Genomic DNA, 13484 nt, shown 5'->3' on the forward strand with positions numbered 1-13484 from the left:
CTAAATTTCTGTGAACAAAGATCAGAAGTATTTTGGTATTTTGAGAAGAAATTTGCAGTGAAAATCACAGATTTGCAGATAAAGAACTCAGAAGATGCGAAAAAGAACTTAGAAGATTTGGAGATTGGAGATTTAAAGTAAAAAATGGTAAAGAGAGGAGCTATTTATAGAGTGGGCGATGACGGTTCAATATCAGTAGTGGCTGACCATCGTCTGACACACATTTAATGCCTTGGTAACTGAACCGACGGGACAGTTATCACATACGTCATGGTCGAGCTCGATGCAAACGTCAGTGTATATCTAGTCGTATCATTGGAAAATCATGTCGTTTCTCGCCACATTCTTCCCGAGAAATGAGGGGACTATCTGTATACGGTCAAAACCGATTTTGCCCTTCATGTAATTAGTCAAGATTGGAACATGATGGACGAGGGTCGTTTTCATAATACCGGGATAAGATCTGAAGCCAGGTTACCAAGCTCAAGATTCAGGGACCGATCAATACCGAGCTCGAAGTCATTATCGAGCTCGAGTCCAAATCGAACTATAATGTGAAGTGGCGTTATCGAACTCAAGATCCGAGCCCGAGTCAATACCGAGCCCGAGTCAATATCGAGCTGGAAATCTGGAGATCGACCAATATCAAGTCCGACCAAGATCGAGCTAAGAGACAAGAGCCGTTGTAGCCGCACTTGGGGAGAGAATCTCGGCGGGGATTAAGGAAAAGCTAAATTAACTAATCTATCATGGGATCCCCACTATGTATTTTTTATTATATCCAAAGTAGGATCCCTCCACTATAAAAGAGTGACTATCATTTCTGTAAGCAGGCATCTACACACTCCCTTATTAAAAAGATTATTGATATTCACATATAGATAGAGGAGAAATTATCCTTTTGTGAGCCTTGTACATTGATTTATCTTGCTTGTTCATAAATCATTTTCGACTCAGTTTGGTTTGTATTTCATTCTTTTTTTACAGTCAATATTCGATATATTTTTTACATACTTTTCCGATTTGTGCCAAATTATACCACGTATCCTTAGAACTACGTATAAATTCAACTCTATCCGTTTTTCAGGTAAACAGATATACACAAAGATTGTATGGTGGAATTCCAGAAGTTAGCCATGAGTTAAGTAAGCTGCAAGGGTATTCAATTGGGTATCCAAACATCAGCAGCGATTACATAATTGCCTCTTGAAACGTCTTTATATTAAGCAAAACATTCGAGCAGTTGAGTGATCAACATGAAAAAAGAACCACGAACGGTTGAGTCGGGAATAAATTGGCAAAATCTCGAGGCTGAATCTGTTTCTCCCTATCAATGTAGGATAAACCTCCTATCCAATAAAAAAATTTTTAAAAATGTACAATGAAAATGAAAAGGGTTGCGAGTGAAATTTCTTGGTATGCTCTAAATGGAGTACTACACCATTTGAGCTAACAAGTGAGAGTGCTAGAGCTAATATGGTTTTTCAACTCCACAAATGTCCTCTGCATTATCAGAAATAATTGACAAATTAGAGTCTGTTAGAAGCAAGACAAACAAGCAACTCCGTTTTAATGTCATGCTCGGTAACACAAAGGAAAGCATCATAATTAGGCTGCTGGCCTAAAGATGGTTTTGTCTAGCTACTGAACAAAGGGCAAACTACAGCACATGTTCTGGTTTTATTTCAGTGGCGGGACATTGGTAATTAGACTTATAAGCCACATCACAACAGAACCTACGATCCAACAAACCACACAAAAGACTAAGACACCAGCCAAAATGGTGGCTAATGGAGGGCCTGATGCATCACTGCTTTTGTCTGATCCTCCTGAAGAATTGTTGTTTGATGCTGATATAGGTAGTAGTCTCTGCCTTAGCTGCACACTCACAGCATTGTTGAATCTGAACAACAAAACAGAGAACCAAAAAATTGTAACATCCTTTGACAACAGCACATCTAAGTACAATGAAAATGATATCATAAACCACTGAGGTTGTGCTCAAGAGGCATCAGTTGTCGTCTATGTTGCTCGGACTCTCTAAAAATACCATTGCACCCGTGTCGGATCCTTCAAAAATGCACTACTTCTGGAGGATCTAACATGCACTCGGCTGCATATTTGAAGAGTTCGAGCAACATAGGTTGTCGCCTATCTACCACAAAACCTCTGCTTTAAAAACCCTGTACTTTTTGTCCTTCTTGTAGAGCTCCATACACCCATAAAACTAGAAAGTGAGACAATATACGTTGTACGTACAAATTTGGAAAACATATACTGAAAAAAAAAAGGGGGACCTCTATTTTCAAGCATCCAATCCAATAATAAAATCTACAGAAGATTTCCAAGCCCTGGATGATTTCCAAGCCCTGGATAGTAAAAACAGCTTTAGACCTTTTAAGGCATGGCAAAGTAATGCAAGTTTTCTCATGTTTGGATGTCAAGAAGTGGCAACTTCATTCACCACAATAACATGATTGGAAATCGGAAGCACTTAATGTGATATAGTAAGCTTGTCCGGAAATCATACAATGTCATTAATTCAAGTACCTTTTGACAGTTTCTCTTTGTTCCGTCCAGAGGTGGTTTTAACATCAAACAATTTTCTGGTGAAGGAAAGAGAACGTCTTCGAGATCGGTTTTAGCATATTTATAAATCCTAGCACATTCTCAAACCTTACAACTGAATCAGCAGGATTCAAAAGCCTTCACTACTATGCAGTCCACTTCTAATGGTGTACATAGTATTTATTACTTCCTCTATTCCAATTTATGTGATGCACTTTCTTTTTTAGTCTGTCCCAGAAAGAACACTACCTTTTTATATGTAGAAACAATTTGATTTTTAACTTCTCATTTTACTCTTAATGAGATTATTAACAGCCACACAAATTTCTACGGCTTGTTTTGGACCGCAAGTTTCAAAAGTCTTTATTTCTTAAATTTCGTGCCCAGTCAAACTACATAACATAAAATGGAACGGAAGAAGTACCATTGATTGTTGAATTATAGTTATACATGGGAGGATAAACAAGGAAAACTTCTACAAACAAATCAAAAACATTCCGTAGGAATCCAAAGAATCGTGCAAATGATCTGAGTTCAAACATTAGCACCCTAGTAATCGAGGAAGCTGGAACAAAGATTAACGGAGTCTAGGTTTCAATCCCTGCAAAGATAGAAAAGTTAAATAATTTCTCTTCATCTGTATAAGTCTTGATGGACAAATTTATCTAGTACCGTGGTGGGAGGACGCAAGCACCCCATGAAATAACTAGAGCCCGTTTGGACATAAGAATATTTTCACTTTTTTCGAAAAAATAAAATTTTCAATTTTCACTTAACATGAATTTTGAAATTTTTCAAAAATTTAAAAAATTCCAAAAAATTATTTTTCAAAATTTTCACATCACTCACAAAACTTCAAAAGCAACCCAAAATTATATTCATGTCCAAACACAACTCTAATTTTAAAATACCATTTTCACTTGAAAAACAAAATCACTTTTTTATGGAATTTTACCATTCTTATGTCCAAACGCCCACTTAATTGCGAGTAAACTGGTTCTGGCAGCACCTGTATTAAAAAATTTCACACACACTCACTTCCCTTCCCTTCCCTCCATACGCACACACTCACTCACTTGGTCATTTAACTAGCTGCAGAAGGCATTGTATGTCACCAATGAACAACCCATTAATGCTAAAATTACTACAAATTTTAGACTAAAGAGCAAGTAAAAAGAATAATTTTGAGTCTATAAGAGTGTAAATTGAAGCATTTGTACCTGAAATTGAAGTGGGCAAGGAAAGCACCGTGGCTAGGACTGAGGAAGGTAACGAAGGAAGATTGAGGCCTGTGAAGGGGACGCTGAAACCCTAGAACGGCTTGGAATGGACGAGCATAACAATGGACGGACGCCATTTCTGTGTGCCAGACGTTTGCTTGTGTCTCTACCCCGTGGGGCGTGGGTACTAGTTAGATTTTGTGAATTATGAAGGAATAATGACAAATCTGAAATTAGTGAATGCAAATAAATGATGTTGACATGTGATGGGACCTTTATGAATTATTAGACAAAAGATTCTATTGGTTTTTTTATTAAAAAAAAGTTCTCCCTCCGTTCCAATTGATGTGAATATATTTGATTGGGCACGGAGTTTAAGAAAAAATGAAAGATTTTTAAAATTTGTTGTGCTAAACAATTCAAAAGGGGGTCCAGAGTATTTGTGTGATTATAAAAGTTTCTTATTAAGGGTATATATAAAACTCATTTATATTTTAATAGATGTCGTCGCTTTCATGGTGTATATAGGAGAGAAGTTAGATATTCAACATAGATATGATGTCTCTTAGCCGGACATCGTCACGGCCAGAGAGGAGAGACTAGAAGAAAAGCTAAACTAAGAAAGACAGAAGTATGTACCTTGTGGCCAAGAAGCAAGGCCCTGAAGATGAAGAACTGAAAACTTTTATTTACTTGTTCTTCTATTACAATCTACAAATTTCAAACTAACTCTTTACTTACACTTAGAGAGAGAGAGAGAGTTCTAGAGAGAGGGAGTCTTAAACGTCTGCCTCTAAAAAATGAACGAATGACTTCTATAAATAGAAAAAGAAAAGGAATCTATAAACAGTAAGAGTGGGTCCCCGTGGGTCCCTGTAACAGTGTTTCTACTGTTGAAACAGTGTATTTACTGTTGATGAACAGTGTATCTATTGTTCGAGTGGGTCCGGCGGCTTCACTGTGCTGTGGGTCCGGCGGCTTCACTGTTTGAGTGGGGTCCAGCTGTTTCACTATGCTGGTTTCTTTTCCGCCTTTTTCAATTTGCGGATAAGTTCTTCTGCATCTTGTAAGTCTTCTTCAGATAGTATCCTTTCTGCTTCAATGGGCTGAGAATCTTCAGCAATATCATCATTGCTTGTTTCACTTTGCATTGACGTATCTGACTTTTCATATTGATTAATGGAAGACAGTAAATTTCTTTTAACCTCTTCCAAGTAACTGTTAATCATCTCTGTTTTATCTCTTTCTTGAAAGGAGATCCTTCTGGCAATATGCCTCACTGAACTATCATCAATTACCTCTTTTTGAGGTTTACTGGAATATTCTTGGATCTTCATCTCGATTGAATCCAAGAGCTCTTGACCATATAAGGTTTTTGTTTTAGGATCCTTCTTCATTAACTTGTCCCAAAAATTATTGTAAAAAGTCCTATATAAACAGGGGACTTGTTCTTCAGTGAATCCGACTTCCGGATTCCATTTGTGTATCCAAGGGATAGAAAATTCCAGAAAGAAATATATTTGATTAATTTTTTCTGGGTAGCAGATATGATCTGCGTGATATAGATCGTTAATAAAAGGAGAAATTTTTACCCATTCTTTGTATAACATGAGAAATGGATCTGGTAAAATCTTTATTGTTGGACCGTGGTATGACCACCAGTTTAGAAACCAATTAGGAACAGTTGTTGCAAATATCTTTGCACATACTTTTATAAACCAAGTATGTTTATGTCTATCATTATTGTAGTATAATACTTTATCAAAAGCTTGGATATAATCCCAATAAGTAAAATTCATTTTCACTTTGTTAAGGCTTATCTGCCTTTCTTTCATTGTGGATATACCCCAGTCTTCAACAGATATTATCTGTTTAATTATAATTTTCGAGAAGTTATAAACGTTCTCGTCTGTACTATACCCAGAAAAGTGCTGAAAATCTGCACTTCCAGTACTGGTTAGTATCGTTTCATAGTAGGAACGGGTTTTGTATGACTCACCCGGATAATATAACCCATTTATCAAATACCTTTGGAATATCTTCCACGGTTCTTCTTTTCTCTGAATGTCAGAGTTTTCTAAGAGAAATATCATTTCTCTTTTTGGCACTTTCTCGTATGACTTGATATCATCATTGTCATCTTTAGTAATGGAAGCAAAAGTATCACTTTGCTTAACAGAAGTATCTTTCTGTTTTTGAGCAGTCAAATATGCCTGCAAATGTGCGTATAACGGACTATCTTCTGGAATATCTTCCAGATGGACGGATGGTCCAATCGATGATTCTTCTCTGAGAGATATCCTCTCATTGACTAAACTTCTTCTTCCCATTTGTATAACTGGGGAGTTTGATGAGGATCCGTATGACGATCCCGAAGGCGATAACCTTCCTTTGGACTGTGGGGATGATCTTCCCCAACCTCTACCTCTTCCCCTACCCCAGGGGGGTTCCATCCTGTAAATATTCACGAGATAAGAAATCTGGCAGAGAATTATCAATTTCCTTTTTATATTGTATTTCAAAATCAAAAGGGGCTAATTGAGCCTGCCATCTTGCAAATATCATTTTCGAGGCATCATGTTTAAAATCTTTGTTAAACATATATTTAACAGATTGTGCGTCAGTTTTTATCAAAAACTTTTGATTGTATAAATCGTCCTGAAATTTTAAAACACATTTTACTATGGTTAACATTTCATGTGCCACAGTAGCGTATTTTCTCTGGGCTTCAGACCATTTACCAGAGTAAAATCTAATCAGATATTCATGTTTATCGTTGGGATTAATTTGTTTTAAAATCCCTCCATAACCAATGTTAGACGCATCAGTCTCTATAATTTTTTGCCATGCAGGATTAGCAAGGGTTAAGCAAGGTAAAGATTTAACACGTTGCTTAATATTTTTTACTAAAGTAGTGTGACTATCAGTCCAAGGGTTTTTATAATTCTTTTTTAGCCTATCATATAAGGGGGCTAAATCACGTGACAGATCTTTATAAAAAGGTGAAATATAATTTAAACTTCCCAAAAATCTTTGTAACTGAGTTCTATCAGTAATAATATCGGGAAATTTAGAGGCAAAATCAATCGATCGTTGAATAGGAGTAATCTTTCCTTGACTAATATAATGTCCTAGGAATCGAATATTAGTTTGAAATAAACTCATTTTTTGTTTTGAGATTACCAAACCATTTTGTATAACAATTCTTTTAAAAATATCTAAATGCTTAATATGCATTTCAAGTGTTTTGGAAAATACCAAAATGTCATCGATATATACAATGACGAAATCTAGATAAGGGTTGAAAATATCATTCATAATTTTTTGAAATTCTGAAGGGGCATTTTTCAAACCAAAAGGCATAACATTCCATTCATATTGCCCAAATGGAACATTAAAAGCAGTTCTATAAGTATGCTCTTTAAATATTTGAATTTGCCAATAACCAGATTTTAAATCAAATTTTGAAAATATATTGGCATCATATAATCTAGATAATAAATCTCTTTTGTTAGGAATAGGATACCTAACCCATTTTAAATATTTATTCAAGGGCTTATAATTTATGACTAATCTAGGAACACCACGTTCCTTTTCAGCTGCGTTATTAACATAGAAAGCTGTACAAGACCAAGGAGATTTTGAGGGTTTTATCAAACCCTTTGATAGCAAACTATCTATCTCTTTTTTGCAAAATTCTACCAATTCTGCATTCATTTGACAAGGTCGAGATTTAGTAGGAATATCATCCTCAGTGAAATTATCTTCATAAGGAAGAGTGACAATATGCTTTTTTCGATTCCAAAAAGCACTAGGATGCTCAGCACAAATATCAATAGCAATCTGCTCGGAAATCAATTTGATTTTTTCCTGTACTTTAGTAGAATTTAAAGTATCAAATATATTCATACTAAATAATTCCAATTGCAAAGAATCAACATGTTTTTGCTTCATATCAATTAAAGCATTAATATCTCTAGTTACCGGATCTGTAATAAAAGTATAACTAATTTCTTTATCCTTATAAGTAGCAGTAAAACCTTTTGAGTCTATGCTAGTAAAAGGATAAACAGCGTTAATAAACGGTGTTCCAAGTATAATTGGAGGGTATAACTGATTTTTTACCAAGAAAAAGAAGTGAGGAATACAGACTTTATTCTGACAAATACCCGTATTAGGAAGTTTATACTTTATATCTAAAGCATGTCCGGATGCAGATCTAACCATATGAGTAGTTTTTTGAAAATATTTCGTAGGTACTAAACCTTCTTGAATGCAGCTAACATCTGCTCCACTATCAATCATGGCAATGTTTGTAATTGAAAAACTATTATCAATGAGAATAGTACATTTAATATACCATTTATGAGCAGTAATAATTTGCATCATTCCTAGAAACATATCATGTTTAGGATTAAAACTAATAGGTTTTTCTTCAATATCATTTTTAAAAATACCTTTGTTTTTATCATTAGATTCTTCAGCTGGAGAATTGGTTTTCTCAATCTGAGTAATCCTATGATCACAAATCATTTGATTTTGTTTAAGAGATTTAATCTCTCGTTTCAAGTTTTCAACTTCAATTTTTAAATCATCGAAAGAAGAATCTCTTGCTGGAGTTGCATTTTTGTTCAACAAACGGTTATTAACCTCTAGTAAAGAATAAGGTGGAGAATATTCAAATTCTTTTTCAAAAGGTTTTGAAGAACTAGAACTTGAATTAGAACTTGAACTAGCAGCCAAATTAATAATTTTTTCACGAAATTTTTCATCAGTAACTTCTTTCAAAAGTTCTATCACATTATCAGATGTAATAGTTTTCATGTTTAGATCTTCAAATTGTGATTGTAATTTATAAAATTCATCATCACAAGTACATGTATCACCTTTACAAGTTGTACAAGTATTATCAATATTTTTATCACTATCAGATAAATCAAGCAAGTCAATTTCAGTTTCGGATTCTGATTCAGAATAATAATCGGATTCTGATCCAGAAGTGTATAACAAACCATAAACCTTATCACGTAGTTCATCGTCTAGTCCTAAGGTTTTCAGCTTTTGAAGCTTACAATTTGGAGCTATATGGCCAAATTTACCACACTTATAACACTTAATGTCAGCAAGGTCTCGCTTAGATCTATTTTTGGTAAATCTAGTAGACTTGCGATGTGCTTTCTTGGCTTCTCGTTCTTCTTTGGATCTATATCTAGATCTCTTTCTCCTATAAGGACTGTCTTGGTTGGGGTATCTATGATACTTATGTTTCTTCTTCTTATGAGTAGAAGTCTCGGGTAAACCGAATTGGGTGCAAAAGTCCCCTAACTGGTTTCTTTCCTTAAGCTTATCCATCTTAAGCTGTCTAGACAATCTTAATTCATTGCACAGGTTTAACCCCTTCCTGTGTGCAAATTCCTATTAATTTACCATAGGTATAGTCTGCGTAAGGAATTTCTCCATAACTACCTCTTAAAACCTTTCTAACTCTTTCGGCAAATAAAGAGGGAAGGCCATCTATGAACTTAGCTTTCCAATGTTCAAACTTATTTTCTGGTAGTTCCATCACTCTACTCATAAAGGTGTCTTTATACCACCTAAACTCACTTAAAGTCTTACATCTAAGGCTATTAAGGAGGGTACGGACAGTCTCATTTTGGTTGGTAAATCTACCATTGAAGTGTTCTAATATAGTAAGAATAAGAGTGTAAACAGCATCTTCTCTATTTGCTACTAGAGCCATGCCTAAGTTATCAATTCCATCCTCAGTGGCTTTGGCATTAATAACCATTGCCCTTTCATCGACACTCAAATAATTGTCCCACCAGCCACGAAGTTGGCCAGTAAAATCTGCAACAATCATTCTGCAAATATTCCTATCTGTATTCTTCACACTTTTACAGATAGTTGCATACATAAGCATTCTATGTACTAGAATAGTTAACTGCCTATCAGTCAAACCATCAAGGTTCCATTCGTAAATTTCGGAACCGCTGTAAGACGTATTAGTCTGATTCCAATCACGTTCATAATAATAATAATAATAATAATAATAATAATAATAATACGAGCTCACTCATCTCATTACTTTGATTATCTAGAATTAGATTTAATTGCTTGGTAGGATTAGTAGTTTAGTATTGTCACCTTAAATTGCTAAAAATTGTAGTTTTGTGGAGTACTTTTTTTAGTATTATGTTTTTTGTAACAGTAAAAAAAATTGTTTTTAGCTTGCCGAATAAATGTTTATATTACTAAGCAGTTTACCCTAAGTAAAACTATAGTATAGAATCTCTAATAACTTTCAGATGGAGTAATGCGAATATTTATAAAAACAAATGGAGAATTAAGAGTACTTATTTGGGACTTGTTATTGTTAAAACAAACATTTTGCTAGTCGATCCAACTTGTTCTTTAACATGTGCTATTGTCTATGACTCTATGTCAAGCTAATTGTGTATGGCCCGGTCAGGGCGATAAACAGATTTGCAACAAAGGAACTTGCTTTTTGTATGTAAATGATAAAAAAGAATGGGTTATTAAAACCAGGAATATGGGGAAGGGAATAATAAGAGGGAATAGCAGGCACCTCAAGGTCAACATGCCTGTCTGACATTAAATGAGGCTATTTTTGTAATTTCAATAAATCAGAGCAACAGGATTGGCTGAAAAAGAATCTTACTAGCTACTACATAAAATGTTCAATACTTTGACGAAACTACCCCTTACTTATCTCTTCACACCATCAGCGCATTCTTTGTACGCAACGCCTACTGGCCTTACTTAACTTTCTAATCCCACGTGGACCTCACGTCTCAATTCCCCACCATTTAACTAACAAAAGAAATGGTGTACTCAGTTTGTACTTTAATGGTGTTTGAATCTTTTCTTGAATTAACATGCAAAATTAAAGAAAAAAGAACTCAGACAAAACAAAATGACAATCAAAACATGGGGAAAGATCCATATTATGTCTATATACTTAAAAAAAATAATCATATATCTATAAATACAAGCAAATCATATGTATACGGTCAAAACCGAGTTTGCACTTCGTGTGATTAATCGAGATTGGAGCATGATGGACCAGGGTCCGTCGTTATAATATCGAGCTGTGATGTGAAGTTGGGTTGTCAAGTTCGAGACCCAGAGACCGATCAATATCGAGCTCGAGTCAATATCGAGCTCGAGACCCATAGACCGATCAATATCGAGCTCGAGTCAATATCGAGCTCAAGACCCAGAGACCGACCAAGATCGAGACCGAGCCAAGGAACAAAAAGCCGTTATGGCCACATTTGGGGATAGAATCTCGACAGAAATCACGGCTTAAATCAAGGAAAAGCTTATTAATTAATCTATCATGGGATTTCCACTATGTATTTTTAATTATATCCAAAGTAGGATTTCCTCACTATATTAAGAGAGGTTATCATCTGTAAAAAGGGGATCATGAATGGACACATTGAGATTTACTAAAATTAACATAACATCTAGGAGATTATCTTTTTTTGGGCTTTGATATTGATTCATTTTGTTCCCTTATCAATCACTCCCTATTCGAATTCGGTTTGTATTCATTCTTTTTACAGTTAAAATTCTATATATCTTTACCTATTTTTTCAATCTGTATCAAGTTATATCACGTATCCTTAGAACTACGTATAAATTCAACTCTATCCATTTTTTGGGTAAACAGTTTGGCGCTCACCGTGGGGCTAAGGATATAGTGGTTATTTGGTACAAATCTCTGCAAAACACACTATTTTACACTTGCTCTTGGAAGTGTCTTTGATTTCAGGTTAAAAACGACGAACTCTCAATTAATGGCACTGCCTATCGACAACAAAGCTGGCCTTTAAGATGAGAATAACAACCTAATGCCCGGGAATGAAAGACCATTCATTGATCCCGTGGGAACTCGGGCCGTAGATCCAATTGACGTTAATTCGCATGTGGCCATTGAGGCGAACCAACATTCCGACCCCGAAAATAGCATTCATGGTGGAACTCGTTCTGCAGTTCGAAACACCCAAAATGTTGGAGAAGACGGGATCAGCCTGCGTATGATTTTTGAAATGTTGCAAGCTCAACAAATAGCGATAGCTTAGTTGCAGAGTCAAACCCAGGCACCGAGCAGACCCGAGCCCGGTCCACCCCAAGAAGTCACCCACAAAACGGGGCCAGCTGTGATAAGATCAAATGAACAAGAATCGGAAACTAATCCCGAAATTATTAGGATGCTCAAGGAACTGACAAAACGAATTGAGTCAGGAGAAAAGAGGATTGAAGCAAACGACAAAAAAGTAGAAACTTATAACTCTAGGGTTGATCAAATCCCGAGGGCACCACCAATATTGAAGGGCTTGGATTCCAAAAAATTCATACAAAAACCTTTCCCCTCGAGCACAGCTCCCAAACCGATCCCCAAGAAGTTCTGCATGCCCGAAATTCCTAAATATAATGGGACGACCGACCCCAATGAAAATGTCACCTCTTATACATGTGCCATTAAAGAGAACGATCTAGAAGACGACGAGAACGAATCTGTATTATTAAAGAAGTTCGGGGAAACCCTGTCAAAAGGAGCAATGATATGGTATCATAATTTACCGCCTAACTCTATCGATTCTCTTGCTATGCTTGCAGATTCTTTCGTAAAAGCACATGCCAGAGCCATAAAGGTCGAGACCAAGAAGTCGGACCTTTTCAAGGTAAGGCAAAAAGATAACGAGATTCTAAGAGAGTTCGTATCTCGTTTCCAAATGGAATGAATGGATCTACTACCGGTCACGGATGATTGGGCCGTTCAAGCTTTCACCCAAGGACTGAAAAAATGAAGATCGATGGCTTCACGACAGTTAAAGCAGAACTTGATCGAGTACCCGACTGTTACCTGGGCTGATGTACACAGTCGATATCAATCGAAGATTAGAGTCGAAGATGACCAGTTGGGTTCTGGGTCCGTTATTAAAGGGGCACCGGCCGAGAACTAAGGTCGAATAGTGATCGATACCGGCCGTATAACGGAGATCGTAAGGGTAGCGAACCGGGACGCAACCCCGTACGAGGCGAAAGGAGAAGTGATCGAGGCCAAAGGTCTCGAGGACTGATGAACAATGGGTTCGACAGGCATACCAAACCTAAGGAAGCACCGCGATTATCGGAATATAACTTCAACATTGATGCATCCGCCATCGTATCATCTGTCGGACGCATCAAAGAAACTAAATTGCCTCGACCTCTACAGTCTGATCAAGCCCAGAGAAATCCCAATCAAATATGCAAGTATCATGGCACCCATGGCCACAGAACGGAAGATTGCAGGCAGTTGAGAGAGGAGATAGCTCGGTTAGTCAATGATGGGCACCTTCGGGAGTGTTTAAGTGATCGGGCCAAGAACCATTTCAAAAATAGAGAGTTCAATAGACAAAACGAACAAGAAGAGCCACAACACATCATCCACATGATCATCGGAGGGATCGATGTCCCCCAGGGGCCGGTGCTTAAACGCACTAAGATGTCGATTATAAGAGAGAAGCGATCTCAAACTCAAGATTACATACCTAAAGGAACCTTGTCCTTTAGTGATAAAGACGCGGAAGGAATCATGCAGCCCCATAACGATGCATTGGTAATATATGTGCTTATGAATAAAACTAAAGTTAAGCATGTGTTAATTGATCAAGGATCTTCGGC

General features: G+C 36.4%; 1 long non-coding RNA gene across 1 annotated transcript; it reads right to left on the reverse strand.

Moving 5' to 3' along the window:
• Nucleotides 1–1477: 1477 nt before the first annotated feature.
• Nucleotides 1478–4039, reverse strand: LOC104087187 (uncharacterized). The gene is made up of 2 exons (XR_011410275.1): nucleotides 3789–4039; nucleotides 1478–1903 (listed from the first exon to the last, which is right to left on the reverse strand). It is a non-coding gene; the product is annotated as an uncharacterized lncRNA (long non-coding RNA).
• Between the last annotated feature and the right edge of the window lie 9445 nt (nucleotides 4040–13484).

The sequence above is a fragment of the Nicotiana tomentosiformis genome, chromosome 8, assembly GCF_000390325.3.
Source record: "Nicotiana tomentosiformis chromosome 8, ASM39032v3, whole genome shotgun sequence".
NCBI lineage: Eukaryota > Viridiplantae > Streptophyta > Magnoliopsida > Solanales > Solanaceae > Nicotiana > Nicotiana tomentosiformis.